Raw genomic sequence first — 14,843 nt, 5'->3', positions numbered from 1 at the left:
CTTAGCCATTTATCTGGAGTCTCCAAGTCCTAAATCAATGTTTTATGAGATTCTTATGAAGCTAAGCGTGTGCACCTAATTCTCAGCCTCATGGCCAAGGCTTCACGGAGTTCCTATCTAAGGTTATGTGCCACTTCAAGGGGCGTTCCCAAAGGTTCGTCCATTTGAACAATGCTTTCTTTTCTTTCTGTTAAAAAACAATCAAAGATACTGTTCACTGTCAACATACCTTAACTAAGGGTATGGTAGATTCCTGCAAAGTTGTCCTGGAAAAAGAAATGTTCACCCTGCAGACATATTTGTATGCTGTCTTCTCTCTGAAAGCAAGTGCTGTGGAGGACACGATGTTTCCACCTTCACTGTGGCTTCCAGGAAACCGTAAATTCAACCCTCAGCAGCAGCAATCCGTCGATCTCAGGTTCCCAGTGACAACTGCTGTGCTCTTTTCCAGATTTATCCCTGATTGTCTTTTTTTGGCATCATGTTATGCTTAAAAACACCAGATGTGTTTGGGAATAGGGACCCAACCAGCCTGTGGGAGTTGCTGGAGGTCATGTTTTAAACAGGTTGGGATATTTCAGTTATTTATTCAAAATTTCAATAAGACCCTTCAACTTAACAACTGTGTTCAACAATGTCTAGCACAGTCCTTTATTACCCTGCAGAATCAGAGATTCTAGAACAGAAAAGAACCTTCAAGATCATCTTTTATAGCATGTAAAAGGCATCAGCCTCACAATCAGACACGCCGGGTTTCGAATGCTGGCTTTGCCATATCATAGCCAGGTAACCTTAAGAAAAATTCTAAAATGGCTTGAACCTTAGTTTCCTCATCTGTGAAACAGTCACAGTGACATCTAAGTCACAGGGTTGTTTACAATAATGATAATTTGTGAAAGCACTGAGCGTGGTAGCTGGTGCACAGAAGCTGCACGAAATGTGGTAGTTACTGTATTTAACTATGAGGGAATAGAAGAGGCAATGGGGGAATTTGAAAAGAATATTAAATAAATTATTGGATTAAAATGTAAATACCCCATTGTGAGGGACACACACATCTACCTATTTTAAAGCCTTAACAAATTCACGTGTTGATTTTTTAGTTTATTTAACGGGACAGAACGCAAGGAAGGACCTTGAGTTTTCAGAAGGCATAACATGGGGATTATGGGTTCTTTAAATGCGAGACAAGGTGGGAAACAAAGTTTGAAAAGAGCCTAAATGGAAGACAGAAGGATGCTGGGGATACATTTCATCCACCATAGTTACTTGATTCAAAGATTTATTTTCCTAATGCTTTCTTCTGGTAATTCCACCATCCAGAAAGGTTGAATTTTATAGTGAACACTCATATACCAACTACTTAGTTCAGAATTATATTTTATTCTGCTTGCTTTATCACATATCCATCCATCTATCATCTCTTTATGCATCCTTCCTTTCTTCCTTCCATCCACCCATCCATCCATCCATCCATCCATCCAGCGTATATTCTTGATACATTTCAAAATCAGTTGCAGACATCAGCATGCCTATCATTAGAGTTCAATATTTGTTTACAGTTCTCTTTTTCATGTAAAATTTACATACAATGAAATGCACAATTCTTAAGTGAGCATTGCATGAGTTCTGGCAAATAAATACATTTGTGTGACCCAAGCACCTGTCAAGACATAGGACATTACTGTCACCCCAGAAAGTTGCCTGGAATCTGTTCCCTGTCAATGTCCACTCCCTTCTCCTCCAGAGGCAATAACTTCTCTGATTTTTTCCACCGTAGCTTAATTTTTCCTATTCTTGTTTCATATAAATGGAATTATATCCTACCTACTCTTTTGTGTTTGACTTATTTCACTTAGCATGATGTCTGTGAGCTTCATCTTTATTGTTGTGTGTCTCCGTTTCTGTTGCTTATTGACTGGCACTCCATTGAATAAAGATACTACAGTTGGTCCATTGATTGTCCAGTTGATGAACAACTGTGCCAGTCTTTGCAATGATACACAGAGTTGCTACTGACATCACTGTACAAGTCTTTTATGGACATCTGCTTTCATTTCTCCTAGATAACTACCTGGGAGTAGAACTTCCGGGTCATAGTATTAGTTTAGTTGTGTGTTTAGTTTTATAAAAAACTTCCAGAACTTTTTACAAACTGCTTGACCTATCTTACCTTCCCAGTAACAATGTGTGAGAGTTATGGTTGCTGTACATCCTTGCCAACATATGGTGTCAGTCATTTTAACTTTAGCCATTCTTTTTGGCGTTTGGTGGCAATTTATTATGGTTCAAAGATATACTTTTATTTTTCTCCACATTTAATGTTATTTGGGATGCATCTTCCCATCTTTGTCAGTATTTAAGTTGGTTTGCTGCTTTTTTTCCTTCTGCTTCCACCCGAAACGAAACTTCCCATTAAATCTGTTGTACCTGTTACAATCAAGAGCATCTTTTGTTGAAAATACCTCATACTGAAATATTACTGCTATGAGCTCAAGTATGGGGAACCATTTCTGTGGTGTTCAATACAGTCTGCGCAGGGCCTGGGACAGTGCCTGGCACACAGTCTCTGATGAGTGAGTGAATGAATGACCAGTCCTTGAATGAGGCCACATTGGAAGCTGTGGTCTTCTAAGCCCGAAAATCTGAGCACGGATGCACAGTCTCTGTTGTATTCTCCAGAAGTCCTCTTTCCTAATTATTCTGTGCAACCTAGACACCCCAAGGAATCTCTGGGTCAGGTCTGTTGGAAGGTCAAAAGGCCCTGACTTGATGGAGAATCAAGCAAACTTCATGTAGACATTGAAAAACCCGTGGCCAAGTTTCTGGGAGCCAGTCACTTGGTACTCAGAAACGCTCAAGAGCAGGACACCAATCACTTGGTTTTGATCCATTAGCTCAGCTGTAATGTAGCAGAGCTAATGTGGTCAAAGGCAGCAGGCAGCTTCTCCGGCAGAAGAAAAAAGAGAGAGAGAGCTCCTTTCACGTTTGCAATGAAAATTAAATGTGGAAATAATTCCCTGCTCCTTTTTGGAATATTACTGTGCTATTAACTAGGCTAAGATCATTAAAAAGTAATGACATGAAGTTGCATGCATCATTATTTTAAGAGAGATTGAAGGAAAATAGACTGTCGATCTTTTCTGCTTCTTGGCTCATCCCTGGCTTAACGGGCATTGGTAAGGGACCATCGTGAACATATTTTCATATTAAAGTGATGGCTTGGGCCTTGAAGAAGGGAATCTGGGTCATTAGAAAATGGACGGACAGCCCTCATGACATATCTTCCTGATTTTTTTTTATCCAGTTTTCATTAATAGAAAATTAAGAGTGGCTCTCAAAAATCGAGCTGCTCAGAAAATGGTTTAAAGTTCACCATAGACTTGAAAGAAGTAACTATGCTATTTTCAGAAAAAAAAATGTCAGTGGAAAATTACATGGACTTTATTACAATCATCAGGACCTATTTATTTTTCATTGAAGTTATGGATTCCAGGGCCCCAGGGAAATGTAAATTGTCAGACACTCTGCCCCACAGACACTTGGGAAGTTTTACTGGCCGCATGGTATATCCCAAAGCCAGAATGTCTAGAGGGGAGAAAGGAGACAGGGTTTTGATTTGGAAGGAAAGGGTTTCATAAAGATATTATGAGTTCAGGGGCAAGCCTAGTAGTGCAGCGGTTAAGTGCGCACGTTCCGCTTTTGTGATCCGGGGTTCACCGGTTTGGATCCTGGGTGCGGACATGGCACTGCTTGGCAAGCCATGCTGTGGTAGGCGTCCCACATATAAAGCAGAGGAAGATGGGCACGGATGTTAGCTCAGGGCCAGTCTTCCTCAGCAAAAAGAGGAGGATTGGCAGCAGATGTTAGCTCAGGGCTAATCTTCCTCAAAAAGAAAAAAGATATTATGAGTTCAAACTATAACAGCTTCCCAGATTTCCTCTTTCCTCTTCCTTCCAACATGCCACAGTGGCTACCCCTGTAACAAATAGTGTAGTGGTAGCAGGAACATAATCAGGAATTATTACAGTATTAGCCTTTCTCCAGAGAGATGTCAACTGTGCCCAGCCTAAATAGATGTATTAAACACAGAGAAAGTAGACGCTCTTCCTCTCTCCTCTCCTGGGGATGGAAGGAGGGCTGTAAGTGGCTCCGAGGCTTTCAGGTATATTTGTTTAGCACAGATATTCTTTTTTTTTCTCGCTTTTTCTCCCCAAATGCCCCCAATACATAGTTGTATCTTTTAGTTGTGAGTCCTTCTAGTTGTGGCATGTGGGATGCTGCCTCAACGTGACCTGATGAGTGGTCCCATGTCCACGCCCAGGATCCAAACCAGCGAAACCCTGGGCCACCGAAGCAGAGTACGTGAACTTAACCACTCAGCCCCGAGGCTGGCCCCTAGCACAGGTACTCTAACTCTGTTATCTCTGAAGGAAAGGAACAAAGAGAGAACATGCAAACAAAATACTCTCTAATGGTGAATGGACACAGGAGCCAAATCTGAAAGTTTTTCTTCTCCTTCCAAGTTCACTATCAAATCTATAATATTAGATCTCCATGTAAATTTTAATATTATAACCCAATAGATTGTAGTTACTTTCATGTTTATTTCCTTTGTGTGACAAAGGCAAATGTTTTCGTTGAGGAGAATTTGGAAAATTCAACAAAGCATAAAAAAAAGAAAATTAAAAGTTTCCATCATGCCATCCAGCACACCATTGTTGGCATTTTGGTGCATTTATCTTCAGGTTCTCCACCCCACGCACCTTTTAGATAATTTACCTAATTATGACCATACACTATGTACAGTTTCACACCTGATCTTTTTTTCCTTAGCGTGTCTGCATAAGAATGGTCCCATGTCATTAACAATTCTCGTGAAATCTAAATGGTCTTTTGGACTTTATACTCTAATTAGGTAGTTTGAATAATTTTATTTGCACACCGAACTAAACATCATGTCATTTGTTTAGGGTTTCAGTTATACCCTTATGGGGAATCCTTAACACTCAGCACAAAAACCACACTGGTGACTTTTAGCATTCATTAGAGGGCTTGTGCCTTAGCATGTCCCAAAAGATAATCAGAGTAGATTATCTCTGATTATAAAAGACAATCAGAATCTCTCACAGACTCTTCTTCAATAGAGTTCTTGACCCAAACTGGATTTCCAAGTCCAGTGGAATTTTTTGCACTGCAAATGAAGTGGCTATTCTGGAGCCCTCGGCCCAGCGGGGTCCTAAGGCAGAGAGCTGGAGCCCAGGCCTGGGCATTTTGAGTCTTCAGTCTGGCACGGGCAGGAATGAGATAGCTTAGGAAGGGCAGTGCCAGACAGTCAGATGCTCTCTGGGCAATCAGCAAGAAAATCAACGTAAGTCTTTGTGACTGTTGCCTTGATGTCAAGGTGTAAAGTCTCCTGCTTTGAAGTTGGAAAGATGTGAGTTCTGTTTCTCATTCCACACTTAGAAGCTGTGTGTGTCTGGGCAAGTTGCTTAACCTCTCTCTCTGAGCCTCTCTTTTCTCATCAATAGACTAGGGAAGATAACTATACCTCCTTTATTTGGTTGGTGGGAGCACTAACGAGATAATGGGTGCAAAGCTCTTAGTAGGCCATCAAAAAATGGTACTTGTTGATGGTGGTTAGGATTATCACCATCTTTCGCAAGTTCACCCAACGTTGGGAACATTCGAGTAGTGTTATATAAAGTGGTTAGATACACAAGCTTTGGACTCAGTCTTTAGTTTGAACCCAGTTCCAGCGCATCCCAGCATGTGCCCTTGAAGGCTGATTTCTTCTATCAAACGTGCATATAATGAAGAGTAGCTTGCGGTGAGCTTGTGAGGGTGGACTGATATTATATTCTATAGGTAAAAGGAGGAGAGAGATTTCATTTACTTTCGTACGTTGAGGCAGCGGGAGTGTTTCTGTGCCTGCTAATGATATCGCCGTCAGAATGGCAAGCGTTTCTGCCCTCCTGAATATCGTCGCATTTGCAGGTCTGAGTCATGTGTGTTTACATTTCTGCCTATTTGTTAAAACGTTCGGTTCTGATGAGCTGTGCAGCTTCTCGAAATCTGTGCTTGGCCTTCCATTCAGAAGATAGGCACAAGGACTGGCCCCGTGGCTGAGTGGTTGGGTTCACACGCTCTGCTTCGGCGGCCCGGGGTTTCCCCAATTCGGATCCTGGGCGCGGACCTAGCCCTGCTCCTCAGACCATGCTGAGGTGGGTCCCACATAGCACAACCAGAGGGACCAACAACTAGAATATACAACTATGTACTGGGGGACTTTGGGGAGAAAGAAAAAAGAGGAGGAAGATTGGCAATAGATGTTAGCTCAGGTGCCAATCTTACAAAAAATAATAAAGAACAGGTTCATTAATGTATTAAAAAAAGAATAGAGCCACATTTGGAGGGAGACTTATTCACAGGCAATTATGACGTCTTAGTAGGGGCTCTGATGGGGGCAGGACAGGGCATCATGGGAGCCTTAGGAAGACTTGGACCCAGGAATTAGATTATTGGAAAGACCTTCTGGAGGAAGTGATATCAACAGAGAAAACACCTCATATCCTTTTCCCATAGAGCTGATCAAAGCCTTCAGCGGTCGCGGGGCCTCCATCACGAAGTTGGATTTCCTTGGCGCTGAGTCAATTTTAGCTTGTTTTCCAGGATACTCTTTTTCAGACTCACACATCATTTCTGCATAAGTGTCATTCTCTCAAGAACAAGATCTGGAAAGAGAAAAGACCCGTCTAAAACGGCGGCTTAGCCGAGAAGGAATGGCGGAATAAAAGGACGGAGTAAATATTCCAAATGAAATATTCATGGCTGCAGGAAATAGGATCCTTGCTTAATAAAATGATCCGGCTGGGTTCCAGCCCCACTGCGCCTCTCTGCAAATTATGCCCCATCGCCTCTCCCATGTGAGCATTAAAATATATAATTAATGTTCATTGTTAATAATACATTTCTAATTTCCAGTTGCAAAAATATAGCTTTTCCCTCTCTTGGAGGATCACCTATATTTTGTCATTAAGATTTTGTCATAAGAGGCAAGAATGATTTAAATGGATAATAAATCGACAGGCAAGCTGCTGCTTTGGGCTAGGGCCAAACTCTTTGGGGAAGAGTTTCATTTATCACCCAGGACTTAGCATGGTTCTTGTGCTGATTTATGTGGAAGAGAAGGAGAGAGGATCCTGTGGAGGGGTCTCGGGGCCCTGGAGGATTAGTAATAATAAATAGAGTACCAGGATGGCCAGCTGTCAGAGTCAGAGCACCTCCAGCGGGCAGAGGGATGGATGTCTGATTATTGGTCCAGTTTCTGAGAGCATCTGGCTCAACAGTTCTGTGTATCCAATAGCCTACTACACATCTCCGTCTAGATAGCTCGCGTGCACAGGACACTCGATGCGACCCACACCAAATGCTTTCTCCTCAACGGTGCCTTCCTTCCTTTGCATCCTGTCTCATCTACCTGGTTTCTCAAGACAGAGCCTGGGAGTCATCCGATGACCTTCTGGATCCTCCTACATCCAAAGCTCACAATTCCTTTCAAAGCACGTCCTCCTCCCTTAGCTTATTAGGTCCCCATGGAAGTCTTGAGATGCGAGTGGAGCAGGATCTTTATCTCCTTTTTTGGAATGTAAGAAACTAGGAAATTCACCCATAACTGCACTGGTAACTAATGACTGTCAGGATTTAGGAGTCAAGTGTGTCCCATCGATGGTCCAGTGCCCTTTCCAGGATGCCATCTGGCATCAGGAAACTGTCTCCATCTTTATCCCTCTCTTCTCTTCTTCTGTGCCTTACAGGGCCCCCGGGCCTCCTGGGTCCTCCTGGCTGCTCAGCCTTCCCCGCTGTAAGGAATTCTATCTTCTCTCAGGAAGAAACACACTAAGACAATGTTCTTTTACCTCGTCTCTGCCAAAGCTTATCTACCCGGTGTCCCATTCTCTTGGAGATGCTTTTGAATCAGTTAATGTGGTAATTTAATGAAGATAAGCTGACAGTGATTCGGTGAATTAATCTTCCCCCGTAACACTTTCATAATGACATCTGCCCATGTTTCAAACCTCCTGACTGCAGATGTTGAGGTTTCAGTCCTGCCTAGGGAGAAAGATGCTCTTGAGGGTAGGGCCAGGGCAGATCTGTGCTGCGGAATTAGATTAAGACTTATCTCAGGCACATCAAGGGTCTGAGCATCTTTCACTTTGACATTTAGAAGGAAAGCACAAAATGTTGACATTACAGGAATGGCTTTATGAAAAGCCTTTATGAAAATGCAATCCACCCGGCCCTGTGGAGGGATGGTGATGGAAGAATGACCTCAGGGCCTTCCATTTCTGGATTACTTTGTCGTGCGATACACATTCTTGCATAAAATTTCATTCAGGCTGCGCAAAAACCTCTCTTGTGGGACTTTTATTGCGATGCAGAAGACTGATTCAGAGCAGTTAAGTAACTTTCTCAAGATCACACAGCAGTCCCATGGCAGGACATGGGGCAGAAATTTGACGTAAGGATAGAAATTGTCATCCATTATAAACATGTAGCCCTTACATGCCAAATTAGTGAATGAGTTCACTGGCTTGAGAGTCAAGAAATTGGAGTTTAAGTTCTGGGTTGTGCCTCAGTTTCACCAATTTTGGAAATTTGAAGATAAGGATGCCGGAGACCATCTCAAGGGCTGTGTGGGGTTCTAATCCTCTGTGAATGTTAAAACTCTGAAAACTGTAATTTATGGCATTTCCATTGCAGCAATTCGTCTTTAACATTTAACTTTCCTTTTTATGACCTTTACTATTTGACATCCGGAGTGCTGTAGAACATTCCAATACAGTCTTTGCCCCTTTCTGCCTCAAGAGCAAATTTCTCTGGACACCTTTAATTGCCTGTTTCTATTCGGAGCAAAATAAAATAAAATTTAGACTGAAAATCTCTGACCTGAAGTCCCCAAAGAGACTGAATGACCTGATACTTTTCTCCATAATGAATGTCAGTAAGTCACATCACGCCTGCTGGATGCCAACTGAGGATTTTGTCTGAAGACTTGTTTGAACGCATGGCTGGCTTGAGCCGGGTCCATATCAGGACCTGACCTGTGGGGACTGGTCATGCAGGTGCATCAGCTGCTCCATTTGGAGTCCTCAGAGGACATCCGCGGCTATTTAGGAAAAACTGTTGACTATCTGGGTGCCCTCAGATCACTGACCTAGCTTGTGGGATGGTCCCTGCCTCGGAGTCACATTGCCCTCATTTGGAACCTATGTATCGAGCGCTGGCTGTGCAGAGAGGAGAGAAGAGTACGAACTTTAGAGCCAGTAGACCTGGATTCATGTCTTGCCTCTGCTATTTATAATTTATCTTGATGATGTGAACATATCCTTGCAAGCTTTAGTGGCCGGGGAAAGAGGGTTCTGGGGCCCTGGAATGCTACAGGCGGATATTTCTTTTCAGGGAGACCAAAGAATTGACTCTGCTTTTTTCCCCCATTACCTCTGATGAGGACATGGCCTTGCTAATCCTGAATTTCAGAGACCCTGGGGGCCAAGGGCAGCTAAACTGAGCCATGGGGCAGTGGCCCCTGTTCTGTGTGGCCACCTTGATTCCAATGGGTTTCTGTGTCCTTAGCTAAAGAGATTAGTTACATCAGGGAGGAAGGAGGGAGAAAAAGAGAGAAAGAAGGAAAGAGAGATAAATAGAGAGAGACAGAGAGAAAGAGAGAGAGAGAGATTCTCGCAAACCTATAACCCACCCCAGATGCTTGACTTACACATCGGACTATGAACACACACACTGTCACCCACATCCTAGGGCCCTGTGTGGGCCTGTCTTCCGTGTCTCATTTTTATCAAAAAATATAATTGAAAACAAGTCAAAGCTTCATGCAAACTCTTGAGAAAATGGCAAAGAAGGGAATAAATTCCAATTTCCTTCCTATTTCTTAAAACTTCTTGCTCTATTTCTCTGTCTCAGTCTCTGTCATATTTTGGAAAAAAATCCCTACAAAACTGCCTTTCCCATTTCTCTGTGCTGCCCCAAATGCTTCTTGATGTATAACCTGGGAAATCCCTTCTGTTTTCCCCCTTCTCTTCCTGCTTTGGTCTTTTAAAAATTATTTATTTACATCTATATCTACATATCAAATAATCCTTTCTTATTTCTTTAGTTTTCCTCCCCATTTTAGCATCATTTGGATTCTGCCTGTATTGGTCAATGTTCTCCAGAGAAACAATAGGATATGCGTATATTATTGGTTCTGTTTATTTGGGAGAATCCAAATATATATGTCTATATATAGAGAAAGAGAGAAACTTATGATAAAGAATAGGCTCACACAATTATGGAGGCTGAGAAGTCCCAGGATCTGCAATGAGCAAGCTGGAACCCCGGGAGAGCCGATGGTGTGAGCTTCAGCCCCAAAACTGGCAGGCTCAAGACGCAAGAAGAGCTGGTTTCAGTTTGAGTCCCAAGGCCAGAAAAGACCAATGTCCCAGCACAAAACAGTCAGGTAGGAGGAGCTCCCTTTTCTTCGAGGGAGGGTGTGCCTTTTTGTTCTATTCAGGCCTTCAACTGATTGGCTGAGGCCCACCCACTTAGGGGAGGGCCATCTGCTTTAGTCAGTCTACTGATGCAGATGTTAATCTCATCCGAAAACACCATGTCAGACGCACCCAGGATCATGTCTGAGCAGATGTCTGGGCACCCGTGGCCCAGCCAAGCTGACACACAAAATTAACGATCACATTGCCCAGTGAACAAAATCTCGGCAAGATTTTCCCCCCTTCACAGGCAGGGAGGTGGGAAGAGACTGACTACAAACATCGTTTAACATATCTTCCCCTCCTTCCAGCCTCAGTGACCTCGCAAGAGCACTGTGAGAATTAGAGATGATACATTCGAAATAGCTAGTGTTCAAAAGAAGGAAGCTGCATCGTTCAAGGACTCTGGGTTTCTCTTAGATTTGTACAGATGTTCTTCTGCTGGATGTGAAACGCGACACCAAAGAAAAGCAAAAGAACAGCCAGCGAGTCTGCTCTGCAAGACCTGCCCCCTCCAGGCAGATGTGTGGATGAGCGAGTGTTAATGCAGCCTGATGCGTTCAATTGGCAGAGAATGGATTATCCGACATGTGGCGAGACAGCCCTAGACCCCGTGGATACACACAGAAGTAAGACAGAGCCTTTTCCCTGGAGGAACTCGCTTTCTAATAAAAAAGGTAGTCTGGGAAACAGATTTAAAAAACAATGTGAAAAGTGCTCATCAGAGAGAGATACAAAGATTTCCCAGGGCACAGAAGCTAGTGAGAAAATCCACCTGTGACAAAAGGAGGAGACCGATCCGGGTTTTCAAGGATGAGTATGTGTTCTCCATATGAAGCAGAGAGAAGAAGAAGATTTTTTTTGCTTCTTATGTATTAGGTACTTTCATGTCTTTCAAATTTTCATGCATAAAAATGTTCATTTAATTTATTCCATGAAACCTCGAAGGAAATAGATGTTAATACTCCCATTTTACAGATGAAGACACAAGCTCAGAGAGGTTAAGTGACTCCCCCAATTTGACACAGCAGGGAAGAGTGAAGCCTAGATTTGAACCGAGGTTTTTCTGATTCAGTGCCTCTGGAGGGGAAGAGCTGCAAAGACCTAGAGATGTGAAACAGTCTGGGCACATTTTGAACAAATTTTAGGAGCACGTGACCAAGGGTCACATTGCAGGAAAGTCGCTGTCTTTTGGGATATGGCCATTGGTGAATGGAGAGAGAAACGAATGAGGGAGAAGATGCACAATGAGCGGCGGATAGGGGTGGAACACGGATGGGGATGGGGTTGGTAATAGGTGTAGAGAGTATTGAGGGTCGTCTGTCTCTCCATCCATCAAGGTATGGGTGGAGGTCAAGTTTATAATGATGTGTCATTAAGAATGTGGCTCACATGGAACTTATTTTGAACCCCAGCTCGGGCAGTTACCAAGTGGGTAACTTAGGCAAGTGACTCAGCCTCTCTAAGCCTCAGTTTCCCCAACTGTAAAGTTTGGATAATTACAGTATCCAACTCAAAGGACTGTTGGCAGGGAAAATGAGACAATGCACGTTGCTTTGCAACATGCCTGACACATATTAATTGCTCAATAAATGTAACTGCTATCATTACCATCATTCATTTTCTAGTGTATCTAATTTAGGGAACTTTAAGGATAGCCATTATGCATTCTTGATAGGTTCTCTGTGTGGATCTGTGTCGTCAGATGCTTTAGATACAGCTGTGCCTTCCAAGGGCCCCTAGTAATTTATGCCAGGCTGCTGGTCTCACAGGCGATTTTTGTTTTTTCTGCTGTCATATAAGGCCTGCCTTTGCTACACGATCATTTCTGCAGCTCCTCTGCAAGATGGATTAAAGCAAACCCATGTTCATCCATGTCTGTGAGGCAGGGGGAGCTGCGCACCGTCACCGTCGTGATCATGTGAGACTCTTCACCCCTGCATGAGGCTGAAGTTGCTTTGGGGACCCCAGTGATAACCCAGCACCAGTTCCCTGGGGTGCAGTTGACTAGACTGCATTTGCCGTGTGCTTAACATCGCACCCACTGCTGCCGTCCCGTGCACCTGCTGGCAACTCTTGATATGGCCATTCATTGTGTGCTCTTCGGTGGGTGGTATCCTTAAATTCTCTGAACTGCCTCCCCACCTATAAAACAGGGCTAACATTCTGTATCTTGTAGGGAAGTGGTGAGTATTCAAATCAGATAATGTGACTAAAGGGTCCAGCATCTAGAAGATTCTCAATAAATGGAAACACTTAAAGTTACTCTGCACATTCAGCCACTAGACTTTAAATCCCAAAGGAAAGGAACTAGGTCTTGTTGATATTTATATCCCCAGTGTCTATCACATAGTAGGCACACAGGTGTGTTTGTTCAGTGAATAATCAACAAAGTAAGATGGGCATTATTTTCCCCCATTTTACAGATAAGAAGACTGAAACTCAAAGAGGCTTAGTACACTATCCAAGGTTACACAGTTACCAAGTGGAGGAGAAGGGATTTGAACTGGATTTCTAGAGGACTCGAGTCCAAAGACCATGTTCTTGTCTCTGACACTTGAGTCTTGGTTCTGCTAGATTTTGATGAAACTGAGAGTTTAGCATCTTAGTCTCCTTCAGTTCTGCTTTCTTAAAGGCATGCTAAGAAGAGTAACATTTCCTGAGCCTCTATCATGTGCCGGGGACCATGCCAAATATTTTACAAATGAGACCTTATTTAACTTGCAAAGTCACTCTTTGCAAAGTCACAAAATCACATATTGATGTCCCTGGTGGCCATGCGAGGAAACTGAGGCCGAAATAAGTTGCTTAATGTCACAAAGCAACTAAGCAACAGGATTCCAACCCCAGCTCGTTGAGCACCACGCTGATTTTTAAATTCTCCTCCACATCCTCACGTGTCTTAGCCAGACTTCTGGGCTTGGTGTGGGTAGAATCTTTGAGATGAAGGACTCCGAGCAGACCTGTTCTAAGAGCTCAGGCAGACAAACCCTGGACAGGCAGACAATGAATCAGAATCAACATCCACGTGAGGGTCCCTGGCGAGGTGGTGGTTCCTCCCACTCCGATCCCACAAGGATGCGGCTGGACTCCATTTACATGCTGGGTGATGGATATGTCCTAAGGCAGAATTATTTATTTAAACCATCAGGTACACAAATCAGATTTCAGTGGCCAACAAAAGTTCACTGTGTATCTATTTCTGTAGAAAAATCAGAGAGTAAAAACCTTGATGAAGAATTCATGCCTATCTCAGCCATCCTCCACCATTGTTGTTATTCCAACATTCCTGAGGAGGATGTGGGGGTTTTCCCTGATGGGAAGAAATCCTTGCAGAGCACCGAGGGGCCTGGAGATGCTGTCATTCACGTTACCCACATTGCCCTTCACTGAGAATTCAGAAAAATAATTACCTGATGCCGCATTACTCTTCTTCCTTATTAACAGAACTCCAATTTTGTTCAGGGTGGAAATGAGCCCAACCAAAACTCGTGATTTACCACATCCCTTGAAGCTAACTGTGACCATATGACACAGACACAGCCAAGGAGACAAAAACAGTTTTCTGGGCAGAGCTTCCAGAAGAGTTTCTGCTTTCTTGATAAAAGGAGACAGATGTCCATTAACCCATCACTGTTATTACTACTACACACACATACACATGCATGTGCACACACATGCACATTTCCTGCGTTAAGTGTGACCTATATTGTGGACTGCATGCCTGGAAGTTGAGCAGGCCACGAGGCCAAAGCTAAGAGGATTGCAGAGACGCTGGTCCCAGACCATTTGACCACCGACCCAATGTCAGCACCTTCTTGTGGTGTGAAGGGAGGGACCTGTTTGTTAACCGGCCATTCTATTACTTGCAGCTGAGAACATTCCCAAATGAAGTATATGGATTTGCTGAGGCTTGTCGAATAAGGCCTTTCACCTACAAGAAACTGCTGCCTGATTTTCAAAGCACATCACCAGTGTGTGTCCTCTAGTGGGGACGAGGCTGGGCGAGGTAGCCTGGTCCTCATCTGCCGAGCTGGTCCGAGAGTTGTTATTTTGGTCTTTTCGTGAATCTTAATTTAAGGAGAGAGCCAGTTTCCCCTCGTTCCTGTGTTATACATCAGGGAGCTATGGGGTCAGTGGGGCATCAGCGGGCCGTGAAGGAGAACTCTGACAGTGTCCCATATGGATGGAAAACTTAGAGATGTTTACCACCCTTTCAAGAGATGTGAATTTCTCAGCAGAAGGCAAGTGTCTTTTTATTTGAGCTACGAGGATGATGGATCCAGAAGCCAAACA

The 14,843-nt window shown here is 43.4% G+C and overlaps 1 long non-coding RNA gene across 1 annotated transcript; it reads right to left on the bottom strand.

Annotated features, from left to right (window-relative positions):
• Positions 1–1,363: 1,363 nt before the first annotated feature.
• On the bottom strand, positions 1,364–14,202 carry LOC139074748 (uncharacterized). The gene is made up of 2 exons (XR_011524469.1): positions 10,343–14,202; positions 1,364–6,734 (listed from the first exon to the last, which is right to left on the bottom strand). It is a non-coding gene; the product is annotated as an uncharacterized lncRNA (long non-coding RNA).
• Between the last annotated feature and the right edge of the window lie 641 nt (positions 14,203–14,843).

This window comes from Equus przewalskii, chromosome 12, assembly GCF_037783145.1.
Source record: "Equus przewalskii isolate Varuska chromosome 12, EquPr2, whole genome shotgun sequence".
NCBI classification, from domain to species: domain Eukaryota; kingdom Metazoa; phylum Chordata; class Mammalia; order Perissodactyla; family Equidae; genus Equus; species Equus przewalskii.
Note: the sequence above shows the minus strand (reverse complement) of the source record. Positions and strands in the feature narration are given on the sequence as shown.